Below are 16,577 nucleotides of genomic sequence, written 5' to 3' on the forward strand. Positions count from 1 at the left end.
GAGTGAGAATGTGAGCATTCATTCCCTACTGTGTGCAAAGGACATTCCAGCCCACTCACTGCCAGTTATAAGTAATGAAAATTTCTATAACCAGCCCTAAACATCACAGTGATGCTCCCACATTTTGGTGCTCTGTGCCTTTATATAGGGACAGCACAAGTTGGAAGTCGCACACCCAGAAAAGGACATGTTCTTGCAAGGAAGGGGTGTGGCCACACATTAGTACCCCCAATTCAAATTATGCCACACAGAAGTGACCCTTACACATAATGCCACTCAGTAGTGCACATTATGCCACACACTAATTCCCTTTACACATTATGCCACACACTAATGCCCCTTACACATTATGCCACACAATAATTCCCCTTACACATTATGCCACACACTAATGCCTCTATGTACCTCTAGGAACTTTAAAAACTAAGAATGTTTTTCTTAACTAGGTCAGAGGCCCGACGGAGTTGAAATATGTTTATGTACTGAAGACAGGGAAAGAACGGAAGCATTGATTCGTTTTTAATTTATTTATTTTAATATTTTGATTCTTAAAAAAATTTATGAGTGAAGATCAATCTAGGATCAAGTTTTTCAGTTCCTAAAATACATCTTTGATCTGGAAGAGGTTTTTTAATTTTTTTATACAGTACATCTAATAGAAATGAGGTGGCCTTGCTTGTGGATGTGCTGCTAGAACATACTGTAAACAGACGTCTACTTTGTATTCAGGGAGGGATAATGGCACCAAGACTTGTTGTTTACATTAGAGGAAAGCAGCCTGTAGTTCTCCGGCTGAACTAGAACTCCCAGCATCTGTGATGTTTGCTATGCCTACTGGAAGTTATTTATCAACAACAGGTGGCATACTTCAGGTTTCCTCAGCCTGCTTAATGCATTACATGTACCATGTATATATGTATGTATGTGACAATACACACAAATAATTTTTGTATTAAACATATTTGCACTTTATTGCACACACCCTGACAGGAAGATGCTCTGTGCTGCTGCTCATATTTGCCCACCACATCAACTTGGTGGTTCAGAATTTTTTTTTAAATGAAAGGGGTATACCATGCTTTGTGTGGACTTACAACTTCTGGACATTCATAAACCATAAAATTGAAAATGTCAGGCAGCAATGTCCCAAACAGCACATAATACAAAAAAAAGAGATGCAAGTTAAAATTGTCCTTGGGCCCTCGCACCCACCCTTATGTTGTATATATGAAACAGGACATTCACAGTTTAACAAACCAATCACTTCAGTGACAGGGACAGGGACTGCCACTTATGGCTGAAATGATTGGCTTGTTTGGGCCCCCACAAAACAAGCTGCCAATGCACGGTGGACATTGGTGGCAATGATCCCATACACAAACTGGCTTTACAACAAAGGTAAGATCAGATGTCGTCATCGTCATCATCATCATCATCACACCATTGCGGACGCCTCTGTATGTTTTTGACTTAATTGCTGGAAAAGGTCTTCATTGTGGAATTGTAATTCATTTTGATAAACATCATCTTTTTCACATTTTGGGGAAGTAACCTCTTACACCGATCACTAACAAGGTTCCCAGCTGCGCTGAAAACTCTTTCAGAGTACACACTGGAGGGTGGGCAACTTAAGTACAGCAAAGCCAGTTTGTGTAAGGGACTCCAAATTGCCTCTTTTTCCTGCCAGTAGTGAAACAGACAGTCTGACATGCCTATTTGGATGCTATCCCTAAAATATTCATCCACCATTCTCTGAATGGTGACCGTATCAGACAAAGTCACGGTAGACATGTCACTAATTGTAGGTAGTTCTTTCAGACCCAACCAGATGTCATTAGGTTTGTGCTACTGATCTGCATCACCTGCAGTGGGTCCCTTAGGAAAATTTAGCTTTTTCCTGGCATCCATAGAAACTGAGGGAGGAGATGTTGCCATGTCACATGTTGCTTGAGCTGACAATTTTTTCACAGCTCTTTGCATCTCTTCAGATTTATGTCCGTCGGAAAGAAAGACACAAGGTATTACTTAAACTTAGGATCAAGTATGGTCGCCAAAATATAGAGATCTGATTTCAAGAGATTGACGACCCTTGGATCCTGGCAAAGTGAATGAAGGGCTTGATCTACAAGTTCCACATACTTAACGGAATCACTCAGTTTCAGCTCCTCCTTCAGTTTCTCCAGCTACTTTTGCCAAAGTCTGATTAGGGGAATGACCTGACTCAAGCAGTGTCTGAACTAACTTCACATGTGGCAAGTTCAAAGGGCTTGATAGCCTTGCACAGCATGGAAATTATTCTCCACTGCGCTTGACTAAGGTGTATTCCAGCTCCTTTCCCTATGTTATAGGCCGTTGTGTAGCCTTGGATGGCCTTTTGCTGCTCCTCCATCCACTGAAGAATATAGAGGGTAGAATTCCACCTAGTTACTACATCTTGCTTCAGCTGATGGCAGGGCAAATTCAACAGTTCTTGCTGGTGCTGCAATCTTCAACACGCAGTTGCTGAATGTTGAAAATGTCCCGAAATCTTTTGGGCCACTGAGAACATCTCCTGCAGCCCCTGTCATTTAAAAAAAAATGTTGCACCACCAAATTAATTGTGTGAGCAAAACATGGGATGTGTTCGAATCTGCCCAGATTTAATGCTCGCACAATATTTGTGGCATTGTCAGAAATCATAAATCCAGAGAGTCCAAGCGGGGTAAGCCATTTTGCAATGATTTCCCTGAGGTTTTCTAAGAGGTACTCAGTGGTGTGCCTCTTAGTGAAACCAGTGATACACAGGGTAGCCTGCCTCTGAAGAAGCTGGCATTTGTTAGATGCTGCTGCTGCTGTTGGCACTGTTGGAGGCAATACACCTACCCAGTGGCCTGTCACAGTCATGTAATCTTTAGTTTGCCCTGTTCTGCTTGTCCACATATCTGTGATTAAGTAAACAGTGGGCACAATGGCATTTTGGAGGACACTAATAAAGTTTTTTTTAATGTCCTTGTACAGACTGGGAATTGCTGTTCTAGTAAAGTGGAATCTAGAAGGGACATGGTAATGGGGACACAGGACCTCAATTAACTGTTTAAATCCCACTGCATTAATAGCAGATATTGGACGCACATCTAATACCAGCATAGCTGTTATGGCGTCAGTAATCCGCTGTGCAACTGGGTGACTGCTGTCATGCTTGTTCCCCATTGCAAAGAATAGTTTAACAGTCAATTGTTTTGTTAAACTACTAAAAGTAGTCTTCTTCCTGGTCCCTTTCTAGGATGAAGAGCCACTCATAGCAGCAGCAGCAACAGGCGTAGCACTCAAGGATCCTTCTGAGGAATCATGGATGGGAGAGGAGTCAGTCATTCTTATGAAATTGGATGCAGGACTACTCGCTTGGATATAACAGAGACAAGTGAGCATCTAGGTGACACTGGACTGATTGTTATGTTTTTAGCCAAAGTTTCTGAATTTGAAAAACACTTTTGAATTTGATGAATGTGCTACGAAGTGACTTAACAGGGAGGAGTTTCCTAGATGGTTAAGGTCCTTACTTCTACTCACTCTTGCTTGGCAAAGATTACAGATGGCTTAACAACTGTTGTCCAGATTTGGGTGGAAATGATTCCACACATAAGAAGTGTATTTTTTTGTCTTTTGCCCTGGCATGACAATGGGTTTTTTCATACCATGGGCAACAACTGTTGCCTGATTTACACAAACAACATCCTCGGCATCAACATCATCCTTGTTAGCGCCAACTACAGAAATATTCTGCTCATCCTCCTGGTGCAATTCCACAGAAGCATCCTCAATTTCTATCTCAGCATGTTGACTTGTGCTGCTCCCACATTTGCAGAGGGCACACAAATGGTGGAAGGAGGATCCTCTTCAAGTACGGTATTAGAAAGGTCAGGCTCACACATGGCAACCGCGGATACTCTTGTACTCCCCTCTGGGATCTGTGGGCCTGATTCAGACCCAGTCTCGAGCACTGAGCACTCACAATCGGGTCGATGGTGGCCCAGAGCGCATGCGCACGATGGAGCCGGCTCCGTTGTGCGCATGCGCGAGACCCGGATAGCGACGGGCAATCCGTCGCTCCGGGTCTCGTACCAAAGGGGGTATGCTATCGATGTTGAGTGACAGCACGCCCCCTTTGGTGGGTGGGCTGGGGAAGTGGCTGCCCAAATGGAGGCATTCCCATGTGAATTCCGTTTGGGGGTGGCCCCACTGACATCACTCGTGATGTCAGTGGGAGAGATTTCGGCTCTGTTAGAGCCAAAATCTCTCTGGGGCTTGCGGCAATGAGACCCTACCACAAGGGTCTCGTCGCAAGCCCAATGGTCGCGATGGTCTTGAAATAGCCCGGCCCTAATTCAGAGCGAGCGCTCTGTCAGAGCGTCCGGCTCTGAATCAGGGCCAGTGACTTTTCTGAGCACACAGTTGGTTCATGTGCCTTAGCAATTTTAATTTTTTTGACACTTCTACAGTAGAAGGGCTTACATCATCATAAGATGCAGAACCACCAGTCATAAATAAAGGCCAAGGCCTTATCCTTTCCTTGCCACTTCATGTATTAAATGGCATATTGCCAATTGTTTGTTTCTCTGCAGCTAACTTAGCTTTTAAATATTATTTTTTTAACACTGTAAAACATTGCTTGTTTGATTTTAGATGCCCTGACTTAAGCCCTGTATGCCCTTGGGCATTGGCTTTAGTAGATGATGTAGATGGGCTAGTATTGTCATGACTGGTGGCACTGGCAGCAGCTCCAGCACTAGTATGTGGTTCCTGCTCTCCTCTCAACTGATCTTTCTCCATATCAACAAACACGAATGAAGTGGGGTACACACACATCAATTTGTACCAATTTTAAATATTACACTGTGGTATCAATGACCTACAGTGTCACATGATTTTTTATGAATAAGAAAAGAATAACACACTGTGCTACCACTTACAGTGTCACAATATTTTTTATGAATACACTGCGTTTTCCACTTAGTGTCACAATATTTTTTATGAATACACTGTATTTCCACTAACAGTGTCACAATATTTTTAACAAACACACTGTGTTTTCCACTTACAGTGTCACAATATGTTTTACGAATACACTGCGTTTCCACTAACAGTGTCACAATATTTTTAACGAATACTCTGCATTTTCCAATTACAGTGTCACAATATTTTTTACAAATACACCTCGTTTCCACTAACAGTGTCACAATATTTTTTACCAATACACTGCGTTTCCACTAACAGTGTCACAATATTTTTAACGAATACACTGCTTTTCCACTAACAGTGTCAATATTTTTTACGAATACACATTTATTATACACTGTGCTACCACAATATCACAAACAATATGTGTATGAATGTATATTACACTGCTGTCTGACCAACAGCATCACAGTAAAAAAAAAAAAAAAATTATAATAATAATAATATAGTACACTGGGGTACAGCATTTTTTATTAGTTATAATATTAGCTTTTATTTTTTTATACACTGGGCACCCTTGGATGGACAGATCACCCCTGTTTGGACACAACAGCCCCTGCCCTTGGATGAACACAGAAAACCCTAGATGGACAAAGCAGTCCCTGCCCTGGATGGACACAGCAGCCCCTGGATGGACACAGCAGCCCCTGCCTTGGGTGGACACAGCAGCCCCTGGATGGACACAGCAACCACTGCCCCTGGATGGGGACAGCAACCCCTGGATGGACACAGCAGCCCCTGCTCTGGATGGATACATCAACCCCTGGATGGACACAGCAGCCCCTGCCCTGGACAGATACAGCAGCTCTTGGATGGACACAGCACATCATTCACTACACTCTCCACAGATGACGGGTACCTTTATAGTATCCAAAACCCGCAAGAATCCGACAGCAGGGGGATGATGTTTTGCCTCATTTTGAGATTCAAGTCAGGTGCGAAAACCCTGCATACTCTGCATTTTCCAATTACAGTGTCACAATATTTTTTACAAATACACCTCGTTTCCACTAACAGTGTCACAATATTTTTTACCAATACACTGCGTTTCCACTAACAGTGTCACAATATTTTTAACGAATACACTGCGTTTCCACTAACAGTGTCACACTATTTTTTACGAATACACTGCTTTTCCACTAACAGTGTCAATATTTTTTACGAATACACATTTATTATACACTGTGCTACCACAATATCACAAACAATATGTGTATGAATGTATATTACACTGCTGTCTGACCAACAGCATCACAGTAAAAAAAAATAAAAATAATAATAATAATAATAATAATATAGTACACTGGGGTACAGCATTTTTTATTAGTTATAATATTAGCTTTTATTTTTTTATACACTGGGCACCCTTGGATGGACAGATCACCCCTGTTTGGACACAACAGCCCCTGCCCTTGGATGAACACAGAAAACCCTAGATGGACAAAGCAGTCCCTGCCCTGGATGGACACAGCAGCCCCTGGATGGACACAGCAGCCCCTGCCTTGGGTGGACACAGCAGCCCCTGGATGGACACAGCAACCACTGCCCCTGGATGGGGACAGCAACCCCTGGATGGACACAGCAGCCCCTGCTCTGGATGGATACATCAACCCCTGGATGGACACAGCAGCCCCTGCCCTGGACAGATACAGCAGCTCTTGGATGGACACAGCACATCATTCACTACACTCTCCACAGATGACGGGTACCTTTATAGTATCCAAAACCCGCAAGAATCCGACAGCAGGGGGATGATGTTTTGCCTCATTTTGAGATTCAAGTCAGGCGCGAAAACCCAGCCCGACCTCGGTTCTCATCTCGGATCTGGAAGTTCAGGTGGGTCTGGTTCTCTGAGAACCGGACCCGCTCATCTCTAATTATGAGAGAAGGGGACTGTTGCGAGAAAAAACTCTAGCACTGTGCCATAGTCTAATGAGTATGCGCATTTAATAGGGATAATGGCCCCCGTGCCATGTTCCCGGTGATTTCTGTACTGCGACCATGCCATTTTCTCAGTGATTTGTGCAGTGCTGCTGTGGGACTCCAGTAGGATGAGTATACCAAATGGGTGGAGGATGTGCAGTATGGGTCCATATGCATTGCACACCCTGCACCCATTATAGATTTGCTACTGCCCAGAGTTACCCATACTCACTTCATTCCTAATTCTAAGATGGCCGCTGGCTTAAGTACTGCACATGAGCAGTGCCATCTTGTTTACTGTTTTGAGTGCAACAGTGGGAGACTTAACTCCAGTGAAACCCGGTGTTACCGCTGTTCCCTCATCCCTACACTGCTACCTGTGTCTGCACACATTGACCAGCTGGGGAGCCGTATGTCACCCCGCTCCATATACTAATGTGTGTGACCGTAAGAACAGCTGTACCCATTATACTTTCAATAAAATAACTACACTGTTAAGTAACTGGGTTGTTCGTTGTCTCAGGGCATCCGCTGGTGTCTACAGAAGCTCTGCTACATCATCAAACTAGTACACAAATATTTCCAACAATTGTCAGTCATATACCAAACTGCTTATCTTATATTTTGAAGTGGAAGAATGGAAAATGTTAGTGAATGGTATTTGAGCGTAACTCAGTTGAAGCAGTAGGAGAAGTGGTCATATGGCATCCACCATAGACATTCCCAATTAGACTACTGGTTTCCATCATGCAAATTCCATACATAGATAACAATATAGAGAACTTCAGAGATCATTGCTGTGAACTACTATGAAGTTGTTTCAAGTGGTGTTGATGATGAGGAAACAACCATTTAAGGCAGCTAGATGCATCCACCAATCCGCAGGCACATGATAAGTGTAAAAAAGAATTACCTTCCCACGACTGCATGTGATAAGGGCAAATCACCCATATTGCCCTGCACAAACACATTATTTTACTAGGAAAGGTGTCATGTACCATAGGCTGTGAAAACGGTAATGAGGTTCCAGTCAGTGCTATGCAGTTCCAGTCAGGTCCCTGTCCCTACAACCTTGCAGAGATGCACCAATAAATTCTCCAAGTGATGAAATACAAGCCATGCACTATGTTAAAGGAGAGTTTCCTTTGCAAGCTGAAAATTGTCTGCTTCCAAATTCTTTGATAGTGACATGCAAAATATACTAATGATGAAATGCATAGTATGTGCAAGATGCATGGTATGTGTACAATAGTATTTCAGGGAGAAGTGTAGTAGCTACTACTAGACCACTAAATCAGGGACCACTCCTAGCCCTAAGTAGCAGCGACTTCACTGTGTATTGACTAGGACCCTGCAACGTACAACACTAGATCACCTGTTACAGTAAGTGCCCAGTTATATGCTTATTAAAATAAATTGTTGGACAAATCATTACACCGTTTCCCTCTTCATGTAAGATTGGGGAGGAGACCTAATCATGATCATTATTCGGAGACATGAATTTCAAATATGTTTTGTTATAATATAATGGTGTTCTTTTCATTGTTTTGCAGCAATATTCAAGGGCTCTAACTGGAAATGTATTTGGTTTCTGATTAATCAGATTGTGCAATTTAAAGTAGTACAAATCAAATAAACTCGCCAATACAGCTTTTAAATTTTAACTAAGAATTTACTCTATGCAACAGCAATGTTATTGGACAACAAGTTGCTCTCTAGACCAGTGAACCACATCAACAGAGTGTGAGAAACAGATAGAACACTATGAAAGTACTGTATTTGTGCCAGGCTAAATCTAGGCTTCATATTTTCTGAGCCTTCATGATGTAACCTAATGTCACCATCTATATTCTGCTACTTGAGGTGAGACACATACGTCAGCTGGCTGCCATATTACAGTGTGACTTTTGGTCTTTGAGACTACCAATTCTTGTAATTCTGCTGAAGGATTCCGCACCAATATTCCTCAAGAAAGTAGGATGTCTGGTTGATGTTGGTGGAAAATTCTATTATTCTACATCAATGTTATCTTCATCAGTACATTAGAAAATCAGTACATTAGAAAATCAGTTGTCTATATTTTAATGTTGATGCATAAAACAGGGATGGAGTATTGGAAATATCATCGCATGGGTAAGTACTACCTATATAGCCCCTATACCAAAAGATAAAGGGCTAATATCCTTGCACTACACATGTAGTGGTGGTGCTTACTAGGGTAAAACTAGCCATCATTACAATGGAAGAAAAAGGAGACTCTATAATGTGTGCACTATTAGTAATATATTTTCAATTCTATATTTAAAACTTAACTTTTATTGTATATAGTACAATGTTAAAATTAGGGGTGAGCGGGTTCGGATTTCTGAAATCCGAACCCCCCCGAGCCCCCCCGAGCCGAGGCCGATCCGAGTCAGGCTCGACTTTTCCCCCCTGACTCGGATCTCAAGTCGAGGCAAAACGTCATCATCCCACCTTCCAGGTCTCGCGGGTTTTGGATTCTATATAAGGTACCCGCGTCGGCGCCATTTTCTCACTCGGCTGTGGACAGTGAAGAGGGAGGGTGGGAGTTAGGGCTGGCTGGGCTGTGTAGTGTAGTGTAGTGTAGTGTTGTGTTGTGCTGTGCTGCTGTTGTCCATAGGGGCTGTGTCCACTCCAAAGTCCTGTGCAGTGTCCCAGTCCTAAAGGGGTGCTGTAGTGTTGTTCAGGGGGTGCTCTGTCTATCAGGGGTGCTCCCCCCAAGTGCAAAAAAAATAAATATTTTTTCTGTGTTTGTGAATTGTGTGCGCAGTAGCCGCACGTGCATCAACAAAGTAGCGCCAAGCGTGCGCCTGTGTCCCATAAGTACAGGGCTGGCTGGCTTGTCCATTAAAGGGTGCTCTAACCCCCAAAGGGCACTCCAAACAAAATAAAAAAATATTTTCTGTGTTTGTGAATTGTGTGCACTGTGGCTGCACGTGCATCAACAAAAGAGCAGCGCCAAGCGTGCGACTGTGTCCCATAAGTAAAGGGCCGGCTGGCTTGTCCGTTAAAGGGTGCTGTAATGCCCAAAGGGCACTCCAAACAAAATAAAAATATATATTTTTTTGTGTTTGTGAATTGTGTGCGCAGTAGCCGCACATGCATCAACAAAGTAGCACCAAGCGTGCGTCTGTGTCATAGGTAAAGGGCCGGCTGGCTTGACTGTTAAAGGGTGCTGTAACCCCCAAAGTGCACTCCAAAAAAAATAAAAATATATATTTTTTTGTGTTTGTGAATTGTGTGCGCAGTAGCAGCACGTGCATCATCAAAGTAGTGCCAAGCGTGCGCCTGTGTCCCATAAGTAAAGGGCCAGCTGGCTTGTCCATTAAAGGGTGCTGTAACCCCCAAAGGGCACTCCAAACAAAATAAAAAAATATTTTTTGTGTTTGTGAATTGTGTGCGCAGTAGCAGCATGTGCATCAACAAAGTAGTGCCAAGCGTTCGCCTGTGCCATAAGTAAAGGGCGGGCTGGCTTGTCCATTAAAGGGTGCTGTAAACCCGAAAGGGCACTCATAACAAAATAAAAAAATATTTGTGAATTTTGTGCACTGTGGCTGCACGTGCATCAATAAAGGAGCAGCGCCAAGCGTGCGCCTGTGTCCCATAAGTAAAGGGCCGGCTGGCTCATTTCTTAAAGGGTGGTGTAACCCACAAAATGCACTAGTCTCCAACAAAAATAAAAAATAATTTTCTGTGTTTGTGTGCGCCTTGGCCGCACGTATATATCAATATAACATAAATGGAGGACCAAACTTTCTCCGATAAAAATAAAATAGGGAAAGATCAAGAACCACTTCCTCCTAGTGCTGTTGCTGCTGCTGGGAGTTGTTCATCATCCCAGAGAGGAAGTAGGAACACCACTACTTTTACTAAACAATTGGCCCTCCAACAGTCCCTAGCAAGGAGGATGAAGTACGACAGCAGTCATCCTGAAGCAAAACGCATAACTGAGGCCTTGACTGCTATGTTGGTGTTAGACGTGTGTCCAGTATCCGCCATTGGTGCAGTGGGATTTAGACAATTGATGGAGGTAGTGTGTCCCCGGTTCCAAATCCCATGTAGATTCCACCTGCATCCTCAAAGCAGCAGCGACAAGCGTGCGTCTGTCTGTTAAAGGGTGGTGTAACCCTCAAAGTGCACTCCACAAACAATAAAATTATTCTTTTTTTTTTCTGTCTTTGTGAATTGTGTGGGCTGTAGCCGCACCTGCATCCTCAAAGCAGCAGCGACAAGCGTGCGTCTGTCTGTTAAAGGGTGGTGTAACCCTCAAAGTGCGCTCCACAAACAATAAAATAATTCTTTTTTTTTTTCTGTCTTTGTGAATTGTGTGGGCTGTAGCCGCACCTGCATCCTCAAAGCAGCAGCGACAAGTGTGCGTCTGTCTGTTAAAGGGTGGTGTAACCCTCAAAGTGCTCCAAAAAATAAAAAAATTTTTTTTTTATGTGTTTGTGACTTGTGTGCGATGTAGCCGCACGTGCATCAACACAGTAGCAGCGACAAGCGTGCTCCTGTGTCATAAGTCAAAGGCCGGTTTGGACATTTGGTCCTGACCGAAGAACATGCCAACAATTTCTGACAAGTCTACTGTCACTGCATATGATACTGTCCTCAACGCAGCAGCGACAAGCGTGCGTCTGTCTGTTAAAGGGTGGTGTTACCCCCAAAGTGCGCTCCAACAAAATAAAATAATCTTCTTTTTTTCTGTGTTTGTGTGTGAAATGTATGCACAGTAGCCACACCTGCATCCTCAAAGGAGCAGCGCCAAGCGTGCGTCTCTCTGTTAAAGGGTGTAACCCCCAAAGTGCGCTCCAACCAAAATAAAATAATCTTCTTCTTCTTTTCTGTGTTTGTGTGTGAAATGTATGCGCAGTAGCTGCACCTGCATCCTCAAAGCAGCAGCGACAAGCGTGCGTCTGCCTGTTAAAGGGTGGTGTAACCCTCAAAGTGCGATCCACAAACAATAAAAAATTCTTCCTTTTTTTTCACTCTTTGTGAATTGTGTGGGCTGTAGCCGCACCTGCATCCTCAAAGCAGCAGCGACAAGCATGCGTCTGCCTGTTAAAGGGTGGTGTAACCCCCAAAGTGCGCTCCACAAAAAATAAAAAAATCTTTTTTTTCTGTCTTTGTGAATTGTGTGGGCTGTAGCCGCACCTGCATCCTCAAAGCAGCAGCGACAAGCGTGCGTTTGTCTGTTAAAGGATTACATTGGTGACAGTATCCAAGTAGGCATGTCAGACAGTCTGTACATGTACTGGCAGGAAAAAGAGGCAATTTGGAGGCCCCTGTACAAAATGGCTCTATTTTACCTGAGTTGCCCCCCCTGCAGTGTGTACTCCGAAAGAGTGTTTAGTGTAGCCGGGAACCTTGTCAGCAAAAGGCGTAGGAGGTTGCTTCCACAAAATGTGGAGAAGATGATGTTCATAAAAATGAATTATCAACTCTTCCAGGGAGACCAGCCTCCAGAACGTACAGAGGGACCTGTGGTGGTGGATTCCAGTGGGGACGAGTTAATAGTGTGTGAGGATGAGGATGTACTCAACACTGAAGACGGTGAGGAATCGGTGGATGAGGAGGATGAGGACGACATCTTGCCTCCGTAGAGCCAGTTTGTGCAGGGACAGATTAATTGCCAGCTTGTTTTGTGGGGGCCCAAACGAACCAATCATTTCAGCCACAGTCATGTGGCAGACCCTGGCGCTGAAATGATTGGTTTGTTAAAGTGTGCATGTCCTGTTTATACAACATAAGGGTGGGTGGGAGGGCCCAAGGACAATTCCATCTTGCACCTCTTTTTTATCTTTGCATTATGTACTGTTTGGGGCCTAGTTTTTCAAACTGCCATCCTGTCTGCCACTGCAGTGCCACTCCTAGATGGGCCACGTGTTTGTGCCGCCCACTTGTGTCGCTTAGCATAGCCTTTTGGACATAAAAACATTATTGTGAGGTGTGAGGTGTTCAGAATAGACTGGAAATGAGTGGAAATTAAGGTTATTGAGGTTAATAATAGCACAGGAGCAGAAAAACCAACACATTCTGTGATTTTAGCTGTTTTTATGCTTTTTTAAAAAAAAATACAGATCCAAAACACAAAACCCAGAACCCAAAACATGGAAGGGTGGTTTTGGCAAAACCAATTCAGATCCAAAACACGAAGAAAGATCCAGATCCAAAACCAAAACACAAAACACGAAAAGTGGCCTGTGCACACCCCTAGTTAAAATAGACACACACTAAAACACCATTCACAAAAAGAAAAGGGGTAAACTGCTAGTGCTCAAAATTTATGGGGAAGAAATTAGGGATGTAGGGTCCCATTCAATTTAAAATCATGTGAAATATCAAAACAATCTAATTACACAAAGTGATGATATGTGACATACATGATTAAAATACATCAAGTTCATATCGAATAGGCACATTACCTTATGACAATCAACTGTAGAACACATATCTAGATAGAAGTAGCTGTAGGAAAGTCAGGGTAAAAGATTCTGACCCTATTGAATTCAGCTGCACCTCATCTTACTCTTGGCATCGAATGAGGAGTGAGAGATTCACTTGGAGTAGATTACCCCTGGAAACAACAGCTGTAGTCAGACCTACAAAACAGCTTTTCACTTCTACTTTTGTGTTTCATGCTTGAAGCATCAAATAAACAATGAGAGAGATAATTTGCTGAAAATAGGGCTGAAAGGGGAGGGATAGACACAGGATATGTAAGGGATTAAACAATGAACACCTTATTAGTTGCAGGATACACAATATATCTGTGCCTAGAATAGTATATCTTATGCTTAATTCACTTGATGGTCACAGAGCTCAGCTACGTTCGGGCAGTGGTCAGAATGAGTTTCTGCGCATGCGTAGAAGCTCATTCTGGCTACAAGTAAAATGGCTGCGGGAAGGCATGCTGCGCATGCCCAGCCGTGGCCACTCTTCCCATGGGCCTTTGCGGAGCTAAGTCATGAGTCACAACTCCCAGCTCCGCCTCCATTGCCTAGCGACCGCCAAGTCCAGCAGCAGGGAGTGAGTCTACTTAACTAAGTAAGTTAGCTGAGCTCTAGGGTGGAAGAGGGCACTTGGCAGCAGGATGCTGCTGGATCTGCCTGAGACGCAGTGGCGTAACTAGGGCAGGGCGAGCGGGGCATGTGCCCTGGGCGTCGTGGGACCAGCGGTGCGGGGGGGGGGGGCGCCACCGGCCACGGTACTGGCCAGTCCTAATTAGCCAGTGTAGTGCCGACCACAGTGAGTGTGGTCAGCACTACACATTTACACAGGACCGGCGCTAGACTTCCCAACGCCGGTCCTATGCTGCACAGCCGAGCCCCTTCCCTCCCCCTGAGTGCTTGCCCAATAGCACCAGGAGGAGGGTGGCAGGCGTGTTCATGCTGTGCATTCTAACACATTGGCTGCTGCTGCTGCACACAATGCCGCCAGCGCTGGCGGCGATGTGTGTGTTAAACAGCTGCCAATGAGAGTCAGATAGACTCTAATCGACTGCTGCAGAGCCCACTGCAAGACCCGGCTCCCTTCCAGCTCCTGCAGTGGGTAATGAGAGAGACGTCATGACGTCTCTCCCATAATGCAGAGCACGCTAGCCCGGGAGGACTGACGTGCGGACGGCGGCGGGAGCCGGAGCGTGGATTCAGGTAAGTATTTTTCTTTTACTTATTGTTTTAATTTCAGTGTGTATTTGTTGGGGGGGTTCTATACTGGGGCACTTATACTATGGGCACTAATGGGGGCACTTATACTCGGGGCACTTATACTGAGGCACTAATGTGGCACTTATTCTGGGGGCACTTATGCTGGGGACACTAATGGGGGCACTAATTGGGGCACTAATGGAGGGGACCTATACTGGGGGCACTTATACTGGGGGCACTAATGGAGGGGACCTATACTTGGGGCACTTATATTGGGGGCACTTATACTGGGGGCACTAATGGAGGGGACCTATACTTGGGACACTTATACTGGGGGCACTAATGGAGGGAACCTATACTGGGGGCACTTATACTGGGAGCACTTACACTGGGGGCACTAATGGAGGGGACCTATACTGGGGGCACTTATACTGGGGGCACTAATGGAGGGGACCTATACTGGGGCACTTATACTGGGGGCACTAATGGAGGGGACCTATACTGCTGGCACTAATGGAGTGGACCTATACTGGGGGCACTAATGGAAGGGACCTATACTGGGGGCACTTATACTGGGGGCATTAATGGAGGGGACATATACTTGGGGCACTTATATTGGGGGCACTTATACTGGGGGCACTAATGGAGGGGACCTATACTTGGGGCACTTATACTGGGGGCACTAATGGAGGGAACCTATACTGGGGGCACTTATACTGGGAGCACTTACACTGGGGGCACTAATGGAGGGGACCTATACTGGGGGCACTTATACTGGGGGCACCAATGGAGGGGACCTATACTGGGGCACTAATTCTGGGGGCACTAATGGAGGGGACCTATACTGCTGGCACTAATGGAGTGGACCTATACTGGGGGCACTAATGGAGGGGACCTATACTGGGGGCACTAATGGAGGGGACCTATACTGGGGGCACTAATGGAGGGGACCTCTACTGGGGCACTAATGGGGGGAACCTCTACTGGGGGCACTAATGGGGGGGACCTCTACTGGGGGCACTAATGGGGGGATGACTACTGGGGACCACTACTGGGGACACTCCATCGGAGACCACTACTGGGGGGCACTGCATAGGGGGGACTGCTACTGTGAGCACTATATAAGGGGGACCACTACTGGAGCACTGCATAGGGGGGTCTACTACCCAGGGACTATATAAGGGGCTTACTACTGGAGGCACAAGGGACACTGCACTGGGGGCACTGAATAGGGAGGACCATTACAGGGGGCACTGGATAGGGGCGGACTACCACTGGGGGCCTGCATAAAGGTGACCACTGTATAAGGGGCCCTACTGGGGGCATTGCATCGGGCAGACCACTACATGGGGCACTGCATGAGGGGGATTACTACTGGGTCGCTGTATAAGGGGCACTACTGGTGGCCTGCATCAGAGGGACCTCTACTGGGGACATTGCATACTGGAGTCCGCACATGGGGGGGTCATTTTTACATTTGCTCTGGGCTCCAAATACCCTAGTTACGCCACTGCTGAAAGGAGCTGGCTGCTGACTGTCCTGGGAAAGGGGTGCTGGGTGAGGCCAGGAGTGCTGTGCTGGGAGAGGTGTGCTGAATGAGTGGAGTTGTGCTGGGAAAGGTGTGCTGGATGAGACCAAGGGTGCCATGCTGGGAGACGGGTGCTGGATTAGACCAGGGGTGCTGTGCTGGGAGAGGAGTGTTTTAATTGGAAAGGAATGCTGGATGAGGCAAGGGGTGCTGTGCTGGGAGGGGGGTGCTTTATGAGGGGTGATGTGCTGAGAAAGGGGTGCATGCCTTGGTCTCTTAATTAATTGAATGTAATTTAATGTTTTAGGCCTGTCATGTCATCAATACCGCTATGTAAATAATGAAAAAGTGTAATGTTTGTGTCATATTTGCGCGGTTTACCCACTCAGTGTTCAAACAGCCTGCTGTCTTTCTGCTTCAAGTGGCAAGGCTAACACTCAATTAATGTTATAATAATCTGTCTC

The sequence above is a fragment of the Taudactylus pleione genome, unplaced genomic scaffold (assembly GCF_031769625.1).
Source record: "Taudactylus pleione unplaced genomic scaffold, aTauple2 ptg000181l, whole genome shotgun sequence".
Lineage (NCBI taxonomy): Eukaryota > Metazoa > Chordata > Amphibia > Anura > Myobatrachidae > Taudactylus > Taudactylus pleione.